Raw genomic sequence first — 12,287 nt, 5'->3', positions numbered from 1 at the left:
CTCACCCATGATTTGACCTTTCATTTTTCCAGCATTTGCTCTTCCTCTCTGCAAGTACTGTATCTATTAGCCTGCATTATTTAGCTTCGTACTTGAAAAGAGGATATCAGGGAAGATTAAATTAAACTTACTTATGTTTTATATTGTTATGTATGATAGCAGTATTCCATAACTAGATTATGAGCCTATCAAGGGGAGAAGTCAGGTCTTACACAAGTGCATTTCCTATTTTCCAAAGTACCTAGCTTAACTCTGACAACGGTAATAATAAATAATTAATAATCACTTAACTAATAAAGTTTTTTTTAGAATTTTTTAAAGTTGTAGGTGGACACAATATTTTATTTATTTATTTATTTATTATGTGGTGCTGAGGATCAAACCCAGTGCCTCATACATGCTAGGCGAGCACTCTACCATTGAGCCACAACCCCAGCCCCACGTTTTATTTTATGAATTCTGAAAATATAATGAATAAGTCACAGTCCTCGCCCCAAGAAGTTTACATTCCAAGAGGGAAATTCACTGAAGAAAACATGTCAAATTTTTAAATGAGTATTTCTCCACATTACTTGCTAGTCCAGAATTCTTAAAACTTGTTCAATGCAGCACCAGTTTTATAAGATGCTAACCAATACATGGAAATGCTGGGGACATATTGAGTTAGATAAGATTACTTAATTCAGGACTTCTCAGAAACTTTAAAAATTGTATAATTTAAATCTTCATGAGAGGTAGATGTTACTCAGTATTTCCTAAATCTACTTAATGACTAAATCCAGTTTTTGGAATTAGGGATTACAGAGCTCACCAGGAAATGCTGACACCCTCTAAGGTCTTTAGAGCTGATTTCTACGTTTAGCTCAATCAAATCATTAACACTGCTAAATTAACGGGATACCTAAATCAATTAACTGGTAAGTGCTCAGTCCACTAACACTATTAGAAACACTGAGTCTTTTCTAAATTTTATAGCAATAACAAAGATTTTGATAAGCATGAAATCTAGGCACAAACTCCCCTAACAAGGACACAGGTAAGAACCACACTGATCCCATCTGAGGCTGGCCAGACTTAAAATTTACACCCATGCCCAAGATTACTATTGCTGATCTAAAGTCTCATGATTTTGTTACTTAACAGCTGAAGTAAGGGCAAATAGAAATGGGTAGTCAAAAATACACTTAACAATATCCAATTTGATTGATAACTTTGGTAAGATTTATATTTATATTTATTATTAGTGTTTTAATAAATTAGTGATAATAAATTTAATAATAAATATTTATATTTATTATTAGTGTTTTAAAGTTTATTCAGGGGCTTGAACCATTTACTAAAATCAAGATCAGAGAGGCAAGATCTAAGAAAACAGGCTCCAGGATTTTGTGGGTAACTTTAAATCAAGACCAACTATGAGAGAGCACTCTATGGACTCTCCATGTGAACAGGTAAAGGTATCTAAGGCTTTCAGGCATCTAATCCTGACCTAGATGAACTCCAAAGTCCTCTCTCAGACAGATTCTAGAGAACCAGCAGCCAATATGCTCTGCTTTCTGATGGCTGTCTGGGCTCCACAAAACCTATGAAGGTCTAATTGGGAAGATTGAAACAGCTGGCCCCATGCTCCACCTGGCTCACAGTGGATATTTAAGGTGAAGCTAGTATCTTATAAGTAGTGACAGCTTTATATGGAAAGCTGTCTACAGTCAGTCCTGAAGTGACTTTATGCTTTATTTTCTCACAGGCTTCATCCCTGCAGAATGAAACTACAATATCTGAAAGAAGGAATGCTTGGCCCCTAAAGCCATGTTTGAAACTTGGCAGCAATACCTGGAGAAGCCAGGCATCCAGCCACGGCTTGCATCAATCAGCACAACGAGGAGGACCTCTGGATGACCCATAACCTCCACAAGCACCAGAGCTGCTGAACTCTTTCCCACCTTTGACTTCAGGACCCATTAGATCCTGAGTACCCCCAACTGGTGAGCTGATACACTATCTCCTAAATTAAAAACTCTTCTTCAGTTCAAGGGAGCTGGACTCACCAGGTTGTGACACCCAGAAATCCTTGTTACAATTCACTCAGAAGAGTACAGTGGGAACTGCTGCTTTCAGAAATAGGTCATGGGCCTTGCCTTAGCCATCCCATTAGCCTGAGAGGGATACTGTGCAGCAGACTTTTGGCCTGTGCATCCTGTTCAAGAAAACTCACACCGAAGTCCAAGTTGGCACCACGGTAGTTCTGTCCTCAGCTTCTACCTGTTCAAGATTCGCCACAATCTCAAGTCTGGGTCTTGGGGCTTCTGATGGCTTAAGGATCCAGGGAATGTGGAGGACCAAGGAGAATGTGCCTTGGTAGAACTTAATCAGAAAAAGAGAGGCCTCTTTCAATGCTTGTGGAATCAATTGTGATTGTGTTCAGTCATTTTTGGAGATTTTCGTCACAGAGTTCTCTATATTACTAAAACAATATTATCTTCATATTTGTCAAAATGGTCCACCTCCCTCCATGCCGAGGGACATTGCCTTCACCCCCCAGTGCTCACCAAACACGTACATATTGCATGGATTCTTGGCTAATGTGGAGCCTTCAGTTTGAACCCACACCTAGCCGATTTGTCACTGTATACAAGATCATTTGGATGATGTTATTACACCCTGGAACTGCAGTGCCTGTGTATCCTACCCACCACCAAGATAACTGAGTCTTCCCTATGCCCACTCCCACATTCACCTGAATACTTGTTCCCTACAAATAATTGCTTACAAATAAAATAGGGAAGCATCACATGGAACATCCAAATCTCTCGTGAACTCCAATTTTTATTGAAGACCTACTATGTGCCCAGAACCGTATTAAATTCTGGAAATATAATGAATAAGTCGAAGTCCTCGCCCTAAGAAGTTTACATTCCAAGGGGGATGTCAAATGATTCAACAACCTAATGAGCGCAGTGTGATGTCTGCCATGGGAATTCCCTCCTCTCTGCCCCTCGACCACCCAGGGAGCCTGGGCTGACTCACAAATGATCTTCTAATATGCCAAAGCAACCCACAAGATTAAAGCCAACAAGCAACAGTCCCTGGCAGAGCCCCTGCCAGTGGTGATCCAATGGATTCTGTGTTACTTCTAAACCTCCTGACTTTTAAACTAGTTAGATGTTCACTTCCAAGCGCCTTCCCCAATGTGTCATCAAACTGGTCACCTTCACATTGTAGCTCCTGGGCGAAAATCAGGCTGTGAAGCCAGAAGACAGGACTTTGAGTTTGGGTCCTGGCACTTCTTACGTTTATGGGCAAATCATTGAAACTCTCTGGTCTTGGGTGTCTGTCTTTGCAAAATGAAAATTAAAAACATTATATATTGAACCTACCTCACAGGGTTGTTGTGAGAATCAAGTGGAAATGTATGTGAAAGCGCTTTGTAAACTGTCATTTTTAGTCACCCATCTTCCACTGTCCTTCATTCTCCCTCTCAAATTCAATAGGATAATTTGCCAGAAGGATACTTACCCACCCCCACCCCGTGTAAGAAGGCCAAGTGCATGCCCTCTTGGCTCTCTGGCTTCAGTACAGGGATATCGATGCTTCACAGAATGACAAGGATATGATAAGAGGACCAAAGCTGGGGCCATACTGCCATACAGACATTGTACCATTCATGGACCAAGTGACTAGACTTGGACACCAGCCAGCCTTCTTCATAGTAGATTGTCCCCAAGTCCGATCATAGCAAACTCATTCTTGGCCCCAGAGAACTAATCAGACTGTGAAGATTTAAGGAGTCACCTGGGCTCCAGCTGCCAGAGGACTTACCAGTCATTCCAGTTGAGCACATGCCCCCCCAGAATAGAGAGAGACTGTCTTAAGGAGTTAGTGACCCAATTTTAAAAATGCAAGCTATCGCTGACTGCCTAACGTCTTATAGTTGGGCTACCAAGAGAAATCCTAGACATTCATTTAAAGCAAGGATTTGGTGACACGTTTCTTCTTTTAGCAGTTTATCCCTCAGACCAACCTGGCTCTTGCCACTCTTATTTTGATATGTCTACTCCTGGTCTGTTCAACAGACCCATGATAAGATGTGCTCCTGGATTACAAGCATTATATATGTCCCTCTAACACACACACACATACACACACACACACAGCAGTGGAACAGGAAAGAATGCCACTAATTTTTCTTATCTACCCACAAGGCCAAGCCCTGACCTGGATTTCCATTTGTGATGATTCAGTATGGGTTCTGGGTTGGTTGAACTAAGCTGAGTTCAGTCTGTTTGGCACAGTCCTATCCAGCCTGGCTTGAAACTCTTAACTCCATTTCAGTCCTGTGCAGAAGCTTCAATAGACTGCCAGGGGAGCTAATGATACCAGCAGTCCTTTAAGGAAAGCAAAGTCTTTCTTCTTAAAATCCACCAGCTTCTCCAAAACTAAAAGCATATATGCCTGTGCCTCTAGGAATAGCATAAAATTTCTATAAAAGTTCTCCCAAGTGAATAGTGATGATTTTGTACTAAAGATATGATAGAGCTGTCATCCCAGTAGCTCCCAAATAAGGCTGTAAGCCTAAAAGAGAAAATTTCCACTGTAATCCATTCCTCAAGTTCCTAGAGCAAAGAAAAGGGAATATAGAAAAAATTTTCATTCAATGCTGGTATCAGTTTACAAAATATTTTTACATGGGATGGACAATAATTTACACTCTCCTCCTGATGTAACTGATGAAAGACAGCACTTCAGTGAACTGAGAAATACCCAAAGCTTTTCCTAAGACTATAATATTAAAATTTTGTTTTAATTCCTAAAATAAACTTAAACATGTTTAAACAGTGTCTTCTATTGTAGTTTACAGTCACCACTTGATGTGGGAAGGGAGCCAGAGAGACTCAGAGTACCACCACCCAAGGTCAGAGGCACTGAGCCAAAGGATCCAGCACAGAGCAGGCCCAAGCCAGGAAGGAAAGCTGTTGCTGAAATGACAGACCACGCATATGAAACAGGATGATCTCCAGGTCATGGTGGCTGAGAAAGAAGAATAGACAGATCCAAGTTGGGAAACAAATTAAGATGTTAGAACAGGTATTGTGGTGAATGAGATTGGGCAGGAGATGGAGTCACCCACCCCCATATGACATTTGTCTTACAGTAGCCTTTCTTGTGACTTGCAATATTACATCCTAGTTACTTTTTGAGAAGTAAAATCCTCAGTATTAATGATGTTGCTTAACGTAGCCAATGGAAAAATTTAAAAAACCCTTCCTTACCCATGGATGTGCTTTTTACTCTCTTGGTTGGTATAATTTTTCTTTTTTAGAGATTTTTAATTTGTTCATAAATCTTTGATAAATTATTTTATCAATAAAATTTTGTCAGTAAATAATTTCCCTGGTTGAAGTCCAATTCCTTCTTTGGCGATTAAAAATTGGTAATAAAAACAAAGTACTTTGATTAATTGTTTGCACTTGCATTCCCAAGGCTATGTGAAAGGGAGAGGACACTCTAAAAGAGATGACATATAGGCAAGCCTGAGACAATTATAGCAAAACACCAGGAATGGGTAGCCATAGGGACATTTGATGGTGACACGCAGTGACCGTTCCTGGTTGGCCTCAATTTTACAAAATTAGAGGCAATCAACTCTCCCACTGCCACATCAGGATGCAGCGATTGCCCAGTGAGAAGCAGACACATGGGATAAAAAAGAGTAATGCAGCCAGCCTTTTTCAGGAAGAGGTAACTGAACAAGAGCCCATGGCTGGCGGGAGTGCCACGCTTTTCAGAGAACTCACTTTAGAAGTTCCAGCCACAGATGGAACCCAGCCAGTAGACACAATGGTGGGGAGAGTAGGGACATTTCTGTAATTAAAGCCTGAACTCTGCACACTTTCAAACAGACTAAGAGCTCTCCACTATTGGCAACCAAGACTGTTGTGTGTTTTTTTTTTTTTTAAGTGATTGTTCTAAGTGAACCCGGTATGGCATGAATCAGTGTGGGACATAAAAGAAGTCAGTGGATTACAGCCCTTGGGTTAAAAATGAAGAAAATCTGAAGAGCACCAGGAGAGACAGAGCCACAGTCTCCCTCGTATGAGAGACTGAAAGTGGCTAACAGAGGAATATTGCTCTATGTCCTATGTCCTTTCCAATATGCTGTATATACAGTTATGCTTAAGTTGACTGCTGAGTAAATTTCAATTGGTTTTTAATGTTTCGTGTGAGTTCAATTCTTCTCTATTAAATCCTTTCATGGTTTTTATAAGTCCAGAATTTATATAGAACTTTTCAATGTTAACAGAGAATCTGTTAGTATCTAAACCACTAGATTCTGACACTTACCATCTATATTTTAGGAAGGTCAAATCAAGTGGTCTGCAATTATTTATTGAATGCAATTTATTTCAAACTGAATATACTTGTACAGGTCTGCAAATTATATTAGCAAGATACAATCTCATCTCTATTATAGTAGTCTCTAGTGTAAAAATACTTGCAAATTTTCCATTTTTTTTCCTCTCAAAGCTAAATTTTTCTATGCTGAAAATCAAAAGAGTTTTTTGCTTTGTTTTACTAGATCAAACTTTGGTGACAAGTAAGCTATTCTTTTAACTAACAAAACAAAGTTAAACTCCTTGAAGGCATTTTTTTTCTTTGAACTTATGTTCGTTGAGTGCCAACCATGCCCTAGACACCCATTACATCACAGAGCGTGAAATCACAGAGTTCACACTCTGGGGTCAGAGAAAGGCATTGAACAATCATATCTACAAATATTTCATTAACTGAGGCAAATCCTGAGGAAAAGAATAAACTTCAATGTGAGTATATGACAAAGAAAACTGAACTAGTTTTGAGGACTTACTAAAAGAAGAAAAGCTTGAGCTAAACTAAGAACAACAAGGAGAAGTTTGGGGAATAGAAGTGGAGAGTATAGGACGTTTTAGACAGAGGGACAACCAAAACTCATCTGAGAACCGAGATGTTTATGTGGCTACAACAACTAAAAGTAGATCCTATGCGTCCAAGGTGCATAGGAACTGACGTTTACAGTCTTTGGCCTAACAGACTTGGGAAACTGCTGCAAGTTTAGCAAGAGTCAAGTCTGAAATTTGTTTGGTTGTATTATGCTGTATACATGGAGAGTGCTCAATATACATACATTTAATGAATCTGCAAAACTCTTTTTTTTTAAAAAAGAGAGAGTGAGAGAGAATTTTAATATTTATTTATTTTTTTAGTTTTCGACGGACACAACATCTTTATTTGTATGTGGTGCTGAGGATCGAACCCGGGCTGCACGCATGCCAGGTGAGCGCGCTACCGCTTGAGCCACATCCCCAGCCCATGCAAAACTCTTTATAAAAGCTATCTGGGAGAACTATTATTATATTTTTCTAAATTGAATTGATTATCAGAATCATTACTTAGAAACTTTCACTTAAATAATTATTCTATGGCCAGGCACAGTGGTGCACACCTGTAATCCCAGCTGTTTGGAAGGCTGAGGCAGGTGTATCGTGAGTTCAAATCCAGCCTCAGCAACTTAGGGAAACCCTGTCTCTAAATGAAATATAAAAAAAGGGCTGGAATGTGGCTCAGTTATTAAGTGCCTCTCGGTTCAATCCTCAGTACCAAAAGAAGAAGGAGGAGGAGGAGGAGGAGGAGGAGGAGAGGAAGCATTATTATTCTATGATGTTCATTCATGTGACACCAAGAATGTAACTTTTGGAGTCTTATAATGGGCATAGCATGTATACTGTAGAGAGTCTGTCTGTAAAACAGAGTTTAAACATTGTCCCAATAACGGCAATATAAATGAAAATATTTTGGAAGCTTTGGTGAGAGTAAATGAAAGAATCATTACCATTTATTATCTACAGGAACAGAGGTTCAATTTAGAATGGAGAGCGATAAGAAAGGAGACTTAGAAATACAAAGATGCCCCAATTTGCAACCACACCAATAACAATACTAGGTTGCCATCTGTCCTCCATCAACGGTTCCCTTGCCCCCACCTTCAGATATAACTGGTGCAGCCAGTGCTAAACACCTTCAGGGTACGAAGGCAGGAAATGATCTTGTCCTTAGCTTTCCCTGCAAAGTGTAGTCATTTGCAGGTAAATGGATGGAGTTGGAGTATATCATCCTAAACGAAGTAAACCAATCCCAAATAACCAAAGGCCTGGTGTTCTGATAAGTGAATGCTGATCCATAATGGGTGTGTATGTGTGGGGGAGAGTGATGGAGGAATTTTGATTGAGCAAAGAGGAAGCAGAAGAAAGGAGGGACCATGGGGGCAGGAAAGATGGTGGAATGAGATGGACATCATTACCCTAGGTACACATATGACTGCACATATGTTGCAATGCTACATCATGTACAACCAGAAAAATGAAAAGTTGTGTTCCATTTGTGTACAATAAATCAAAGTGCATCCTACTGTCATATATACCTAACTAGAATAAGTAAATAATTTTTTAAAGTGTTGGCTTTCACAATTTTACCAAGTCAATTACCACTTGGCCACCTGGTTTCGATTTTATAAAAATTTGTTGACATCTTTCATTTGTTATTTTCTCTTTAACCCATTTTCTTTGTCTTGCAAATTTTTGCCTTTTGTGTCCTTTTTCTATCATTTAAGTGATATTTAAGGGGGGCACCTGTGTATTCAATCTGAAACTTTCTTATAGTTTTCATTTGAATTTCCTAGTTGAATTTTCTTTTCATCTTTATGGATCATTTTTACTGTTTCTTCATGACCTACCTGTTCTTATGCTTGTCTGTTTTTTCAGGACTAGTCACTTTCTTATCAAATTTAATTGCTCTTTTTGTATAAAGTATATTATCTCATAATATTTAAAAATTGTTTGCTGAGAGCCACAGCCGAGTCGGAATGGCCCCTGGCATTTTGCCAGAAGTAATGGTTGAAAGGCGAGCCATTAAGATGATGATAATTAAGTTAAGCTGTCTATAATTGCTGTGACTGGATGATGCTGGATTGAAACAGGCTGTGTATTCAATTGTATATAGACCCCTGCTGTCCGCCTCGGGCACCCGCTACTTTGGAGTTCTCCTGGGGATTCCTGGGGAGTTCAGTTGGTTGGTGAAGTTCTGGTGGAGGGAATTCCGGTTGGTGTGTGGTGTCTGGAAGGGCTGCGTGGGTGGCGTACTGGGGAGTTCGGAAATAAAGTTTGTTCCTGCTTGAGTGGCTCGTGATTTGTGCCCAGCCAGACTGCGGCAATTATTGTATTTTTCCAGCGTGTCATTTACATGATTATTTTTATTTTTTGGTACTCGGATCGAACCCAGAGGCATTTCTCCACTGAGCCACATTCCCAGCCTTTTTTGTTTATTTATTTATCTTTTGAGATAAGTGTTATGCTCGAATTTGGGACCCCCAAAAGACCACCAGAGACCAAGATCGATGTAAACAGCAAAGAGGTGTTTATTGCAAGCTAGCTCGGTCCTCCGCACGCGCACACACAGCAACTGGTGACACTGAGAGGCCCCGAGCCCAGGGTTTGCAGCAGTTTTATACAATCTTTGGAGAAGGCAGGGAACCCCACATACATCATAGTATCTCTTAGCAAATCATCACACACTGCAGGAAAATCAAATAACAACGCTAAAACATGATTAGCACATTCACTGGCAGGAACAAGTTGGGTAGGGGTGATTGGTCAGTACAAAAGGGGTATTCATTTGAACTGATTGGTTTAAGCCAAGAGGGGTGTTCTTGGTGAACTACATGGTTTCCCAACATGTTATCAACCACCATAAACTACTGGGAGGGTCATCTGACATCCCAGGTATTTCCCTGTCTCATGCTGATTGGTGGCTGCTAGGGGGTTGCTATGGATCTCCACCTAGCCTGACTGAGTCAGGGACACCTGGCGCAGCAGATCTCTCCTACTATTTGTAGATAAACAACTTAGCAGGGTGGGTATGTGCCTAGGAGTGCTCTGTGGGTTTTTCCAAGGACAAAGGTGATATTCCTTCCTTGGACAGGCTTTGCTCTGAGGTAGAGGCTGGTTTTTCAATAAGGTGTCAATAAGTTGTTGGAGTTGGCCTTGCACTTGTGAGCTACTATGACCAACTGGTCCAATTTGCCATGACTTTAAATTTTTATGATTTTTATGCATGAAAACATTTTTTTCACCATGCATGTACTATAGTTTATAAATGTTTTTATTATAAACAAGTATTATTAATATTATGTTCATTTTATTGATTATTGATTGTTTGATTTTTGTGATACTGGGGATTGAACCAGAACTCTATTATTGTGCTACATCCCTAGTTCTTTTAATTTCTTATTTTGAGATGGGGTCTTGCTATGTTGTCCAGGTTGGTCTTGAACCTGTGATGCTCCTGCCTCACTCCCCATATCACTGGGATCATAGGCATTTACCACTGCACCCAGCTTAATACTACATTTTTGATTACTTAATTAATCATTAAATCTTTCAGTAACTTTATGCCTACAATGCCCTTATTTAATCTGATATCACTTAAAGTCTCTTACTCACTTGACTATTTAGTCTTCGATCCATCCAGAATATATTTTGTTCACATTGTATAAAGGGAGATTTTGAAATATTTTTAAAATTGTTAGTGTATGTATATCATCAAACACTTAAGTATAAACACATCATAGTCTATAGCTTAATAAATAATTTAAAAGCAAACACACATTCTACCACAACCTGAATCCTTGTTTAAGGGTAGACTTTTGAGAATATCCAAACTAAACTAACTTATATTAGAAGTGGTCCAGAATGCTTACCCTGAGATGAATTTCTGGGCTGAACCATGCGTTGACTGAAAAACCAGCCTCTACTTCAGAGCAAAGCATATCCAAGGAAGGGGCATCACCTTTGTCCTTGGAAAGACCCACAGAGCACTCCTAGGCACATTCCCACCCTGCTAAGTTGTTTATCTACAAATAACAGGAGAGATCTGCTGCGCCAGGTGTCCCTGACTCAGTCAGGCTAGGTGGAGATCCATAGCAACCCCCTAGCAGCCACCAATCAGCATGAGACAGGGAAATACCTGGGATGTCAGATGACCCTCCCAGTAGTTTATGGTGGTTGATAACATGTTGGGAAACCATGTAGTTCACCAAGAACACCCCTCTTGGCTTAAACCAATCAGTTCAAATGAATACCCCTTTTGTACTGACCAATCACCCCTACCCAACTTGTTCCTGCCAGTGAATGTGCTAATCATGTTTTAGCGTTGTTATTTGATTTTCCTGCAGTGTGTGATGATTTGCTAAGAGATACTATGATGTATGTGGGGTTCCCTGCCTTCTCCAAAGATTGTATAAAACTGCTGCAAACCCTGGGCTCGGGGCCTCTCAGTGTCACCAGTTGCTGTGTGTGCGCGTGCGGAGGACCGAGCTAGCTTGCAATAAACACCTCTTTGCTGTTTACATCGATCTTGGTCTCTGGTGGTCTTTTGGGGGTCCCAAATTCGAGCATAACAGACCATATAGCAACAAAGGCTGCATTATTAATGGGAAGTGGGTTGTGATAATCCCTGGCCTGCTGCAGGGTCACTATTACTAAGAATTTCATCTGTGGTGAATTGGGACAGGAGGAAGACAGGGGACAGTATAGTGAATTTGTATGCCATATTTTTATGGCAGTGGTTATCATAAAACCTGTGGAGATGAATGGTTGCTCTTAAGTACCATTTGTGGGTTTTTTTGGTGGACCCAAGTCAGCCAACAATCAACCCAAGACACATGTAAACTTAAGAAAATCTCTATCACACCTGTGTGTACTATAGCCAGAGGGCAGTGCAGGCTGGAAACCAGGTCTGATTGTGCCAGTAATAGAATTGCTGAGAAGGTTTTATTACACAGCTCTAGAAAATCCATGAAATTTAGATCCAAAACCCTAAAAAGAGAACAAATGGGAATCTGACTGCTGAAATGAAGATGCATTATGGGTGTGCTTAGATCTTCCTAATCTGCTGAACCATCTAGAATTGATTCACTCTCCATCATTCAAGAGTAGTCAATTCCTTCACCTCAACACCATGCAGAGAACTCATAGGAACAAAATGCCTCATAAGTTGACATTTGCTTTTGCTAAGGTTCACTTGGTGATTCTCAATAGTTTGTAGACATGAAGCTAGGGTCAAATCTCAATCTGGCTCATGGGGGCGGGATTATTCTTATTTTAGAAGCAAGGAAATTATTCCCTAAAATTCTGCAACATTCTGTACATATACCTACAGGAACCTAAAGTTTATGCTGTAGGGATCTTGAGGGGTGA

The sequence above is a fragment of the Marmota monax genome, unplaced genomic scaffold (genome assembly GCF_021218885.2).
Source record: "Marmota monax isolate L192 unplaced genomic scaffold, Marmota_monax_Labrador192_F-V1.1 WCK01_AAM20220418_F8-fsc00002, whole genome shotgun sequence".
NCBI classification, from domain to species: domain Eukaryota; kingdom Metazoa; phylum Chordata; class Mammalia; order Rodentia; family Sciuridae; genus Marmota; species Marmota monax.
This window is presented reverse-complemented; position numbering follows the sequence as displayed.